A 4987-nucleotide genomic window follows, 5' to 3' on the forward strand; every position below is an offset into this window, starting at 1 on the left:
TCTCACCTATTTTGGTCATGTTGTAAAAAGGGACCATTCCCTGGAGAAGGATGTCATGCTTGGTAGGGTGGAGGGTCGACGAAAGAGGGGAAGGCCTTCAGGGAGATGGATTGATACAGTGGCTGCGATGATGGGCTCGAGTATAGCAAGGATTGTGGGGCTGGTGCGCGATCGGGCAGTGTTTCGTTCTGCTTTGCATGGGGTCGCTATGAGTCGGAAATGACTCGACGGCACTTAAGAACAACAACAACAACAACAACAGGGAAGCACAAATCCTTTTCTCTACCAAGATACCTTGTCTTATACTATACATTAACAAGACAGGTGAGTTATTATGAAATTATGATACACCTATTGTAAGCATGATTATTTCAATATTTAATATGTTAAGGTAATTAGCAATTAATTTACCTAAATATTCTTACCAAAATTTAAAGGAAAATTTATACTTCATCATTTAGATGACACATAGCCACATACTCAAAACACTTCAAGAAGCATACCTTGCTGTAATCAAAACAATCCAAGTGTATTATCAGACCATTTTTGGTGTAACATAAAATATGTAATGAAAAAAACTTAAAATATGATGGTTACTAAATAGTATGGTGATTTGTGTCAGTATTATTTTTTTCATTCCAGAAATATTTGAAACCTAAAATATGCCAGGAACTTTTCTAGGCATTTTGAATATAGTAAGGAACAAGATAGTGCCCTTTCCTCATGAAATTACTTCCACAGTGTACTCTGTCATGTGTGAAAAATGCTAGGAATAAAAATATAAGAAGAAAGTGATAGGTATACAAGGTTTTTAGAGAAAAAGAAAATTGTAAAGCAAAATTTAAGTGGATCCTGGAAACAATTGGAGAATGAATATCTTCAAAGTTTTTGGCAGAAGAGCCACTTGTAAGTCATGGGGTAATGTGTGCTTTGGGAAACATTAGGAACTTGTGTGTCTAGTGAGGATGATTAAGGGAGTTTCAGAATACAAAAGAAGTTTTGGTGGCACAGTGGTTAAGCAGTTGGCTGCTAACCAAAATTTCAGTTGTTAGAACCTACCAGCTACTCCTTGGGAGAAAAATGAGGTAGTCAACTTCCATAAAGATTTTCAGCCTTGGAAACCCTATGGAACAATTCTACTCTGGCCGATAGGGTCACTAGTAGTTGGAGTCACCTGGAGAGCAATAGATATATATGTTTTTGTATGCATATGAACGAATCTCTGAGTGGCACAAAGAGTTAAGTGCTAGACTATTAACTGAAATGTTGTACCTTGAGGGGTGTCCCATAAAAAGATTTGAGGATCTGCTTCTGAAAGGGGACAGTTGAAAATCCTATGGAGAACTTTTACTCTGCAGAAATGGTATTGTCATGAGTTGGAATTGACTCAAAGGCAACTGGTTTTATGCATAAAAAAGTCTTAGGTTTATTAAATATTTACAAGTATATTATTTAAGAAAGCCTAGGAGCCTTGGTGACTCATAGTTAAGAACTGGACGGCTAATAGAAAGGTTGACTATTCAAAACCAACAATTACTTCAATGGGAGAAAAGACCTGGCAATTTGCTTCTGTAAAGATAACAGGCTAGGAAATCATACTATTTTACTATTTCATATATGGTTACTATGAGTTAGAATTAAGTCAATGGCACAAAACAAGTAATCCCAACGTTATTGATCAGTTATATCAGATGCTTATACTGTATTTCCACTTCTTATTTGTCAGTTTGTTGTACTGTGGTGGCTTTCATTTTTCTGGGAGGCTGGAGGCTATGTCACAGGCATTTCAAATACAAGCAGGGTCATCCATGGTGAACAGATTTCAATAGAACTTCCAGACTAAGACAGACTTGGAAGAAGGAAGGGAGCATCCAGTTCTTAAAGAATTAGCTAGTGAAAACCTTATGAATAGCAGTGAAACACTTTCTGCTAAATTACTGAAATTTTTAAGAATAGCGCTGAAACATTGTCTGATACACTGTTAGAAGATGACACCCTCAGGTCAGAAGACTCAAAATATGACTATGGAAGAGCTGCCTCTTCAAAGTAGAATCAAACTTGATAATGCAGTTGGAATAAAGCTTTCAGAACCACCATTTGGGGAGGGGCATGAGTCCAAAGAGAAAGAAACAACTGCAAACATCCATTAATAATTGGAACATGGAATGTATACAGTGTGAGTGTAGAAAAATTGGAAGTTGCCAAAAATGAAATGGAATGCATAAAGATCAATATCCTAGTCATTAGTGAACAGAAGTTGACTTGTTTTTGCCACTTTTTGTCAGTCATGGCCTACCATTCCAGAATGACAAATTTAACAAGAATGAATTTCAGTCTCCAGGCACAGGAAATCATCTGAAAAGCTGGACTATATGAAGAACGGGCATCAGGATTGGAGGCAGACTCATTAACAATTTGTGATATTCAGATGACACAAAAATGCTTGCTGAAAGTGAAGATGACTCAAAGCACTTATTGATGAAGATTAAAGACTACAGTCATCAGTATGGATTACACCTTAACATAAAGAAAATGAAAATCCACAACTGGGCCAATAAGCAGAATCATGATAAATGGAAAAAAGATTGAAGTTGCCAAAGATTTCATTTTACTTGTATCCACTATCAACACCCATGGCAGCAGCAGTCAAAAAATCAGACGTATTGCACTGGGAAAATCTGCTGCAAAGAGACCCTTGTAAAGTTTTGAAGAGCAAAAATGTCACTTTGAAGACTAATGTGCACATCACCCAAACCATGGTATTTTTAAGAGTCCCATATGCATGTGAAAGTTGGATAATGAATAAGGAAGACCAAAGAAGAGTTTGTGCTTTTGATTTGTAGTGTTGGCAAAGAATGCTGAAAGTACCATGTTTGATAGTGCCAGAAGATGAGCCCCTCAGGTCAGAAAGTTCTCAAAATATGACTGGAGAAAACCTGCCTCCTCGAAGTAAAGTTGACCTTAATGACGTGTATGGAGTAAAACATTTGGGACCTCCCTATGCTGATGGGGCATGACTCAAAATGGGAAGAAACAGGTGCAAACATCCATTAAAAATGGGAATGTGGAATGCATGAAGTATGAATTTAGGTAAAGTGGAAGCTGTCTATGGTAGTTTGGTTGTAGATCAACTTGGCCAGTCCTGGTATTGAGTGGCTGGGCAGTTGGATGTAGTTATTCCCCATGATGAAATTGGTAATCACTCTATGGTGAAATCTTTTGTGAGCAGCTAAGTAGCTGCCTTAGGGATATGTCTAGTATATATTGAGAAATGTCTTTTGACATACTTGGAACCTACATTTGGACAAGTCATGAGTGAGTGGCCTGCCATGCTGTCTACTGATCTTGGGACAGTCTCTGGACTTGAACGAGTGGCCTGCCATTTTGTTTGATCTTGGGACTTTGCCATTTTATTTGTCAACCTCATATTTTCAGCCCCAGCAGCCAGTAGCTGCTCACATTAAGAGAACCTTGTAGCTTCAGTGGGTCAGGAGCAAGAGGAAGAGCTGAAGCCAAAGATTGAGGGCCCTTCACCCAGCCCCTAAAGCTGGACATTTGAACTTGGACTTCTAGCCTCCTAAACTTTAAGAGAATAAAACTGTGTTTATTTAAAACCACCCATTTGTGGTATGTCTATTAGAGTGGCACAAGAGGGACAAAACACTGTCAAAAATAAAATGGAATACAGAAAGATCAATACTCTATGCATTAGTGAGCTGAAATGGACTGATTTTGGCCATTTTGAATCAGACAATCATATGATCTATTGTGCTGGGAATGACAAATTTAAAAAGAATGGCATCACATTAATTGCCATAAAGAATGCTTAAAGATCTATTCTGAAGTACAACACTGTAAGTGACAGGATAATATCCATATTAATGGATATGGATAGCCTACAAAAGAGACTAGTTAACACTAGTATTATTGAAATTTATGCACCAACCATGAAAGCCAAAGACAAAGAAATTGAAGATTTGCTTATAAATTGCTACAGTCAGAAACTGACAAAACCTGTGATCCAGATATACTAATTATTACTGCTGTTTGTAGTGCAAAAATTGGAAACAAAGAAGAATCACCAGTAAAAACAAAACCAAACATACTGCCAACAAGTTGATTCCAACTCATAGCAACCCCCACTGGGTTTCTGAGATGGTAAATCTTTACGGAAGTAGATTGCCCAGTCTTCTTTCCACTGGTACTTGGCAAATATGTCCTTGTTGATAGAAATGATGGCACAGATGGCATGGCAGCGTTTTGCAAGACTTATTCATTTCAAATATCTTTTTCTCAACAACATAAATAGCAACTATACACATGTACCTTTCTAAATGAAATACACAGGAATCAGATCAACTATATCTGTGGACAGAGTCAATGGAGAAGCTCAGCTTCTTTAGCCAAAACAGGACCAGGAGTCAACTGTGAAACAGACCACCAATTGTTCATATGCAAGTTTAAGTTGAAGCTAGAGAAAATTAAAACAAGTCCATGAGAGTCAAAATACAGCCTTGATTATGTCCCACCTAAATTTAGAGACCATCTGAAAAATAGATTTGATGCATTGAACACCAATGGCCAAAAAAACAGATGAATTGTGAGATCAAGCCTATCATACTTGGTGCTCACTTTGGTTGCACATATACTAAAATTGGAACAATGCAGAGAAGATTAGCATTGCTCCGGAGCAAGGATAACACACAAATTCATGAAGCATTCCATATTTTTCTGGGCTGTAAATGGGGAAGTTGTTATGTTGGCAAATGTCTGTGTATATTTTCACCACAATTAAAGGAAAAAAGAAAAATCATACATAAAGAAAGCAAAAGGCCATTAAAAAGAAAGGAAAGGAAGAAAAAAACAAAATGGTTATCAGAAGAGACTCTGAAATTTGCTCTTTAATGAATAGTAGATAAAGTAAATGGGAGAAATGCAAAATAAAAGAGCTGAACAAAAGATTTGAAAAATCTTCTGGAGAAGACAA

General features: G+C 37.2%; 1 non-coding gene across 1 annotated transcript; it reads left to right on the forward strand.

Moving 5' to 3' along the window:
- Nucleotides 1-4624: 4624 nt before the first annotated feature.
- LOC122151804 lies at nt 4625-4731 on the forward strand. The gene has a single exon (XR_006164274.1). It is a non-coding gene; the product is annotated as a U6 spliceosomal RNA (small nuclear RNA).
- Nucleotides 4732-4987: the final 256 nt, after the last annotated feature.

Source organism: Orycteropus afer, unplaced genomic scaffold, assembly GCF_000298275.1.
Source record: "Orycteropus afer afer isolate SDZICR_OR568_19922 unplaced genomic scaffold, OryAfe1.0 scaffold00735, whole genome shotgun sequence".
Classification (NCBI taxonomy): domain Eukaryota; kingdom Metazoa; phylum Chordata; class Mammalia; order Tubulidentata; family Orycteropodidae; genus Orycteropus; species Orycteropus afer.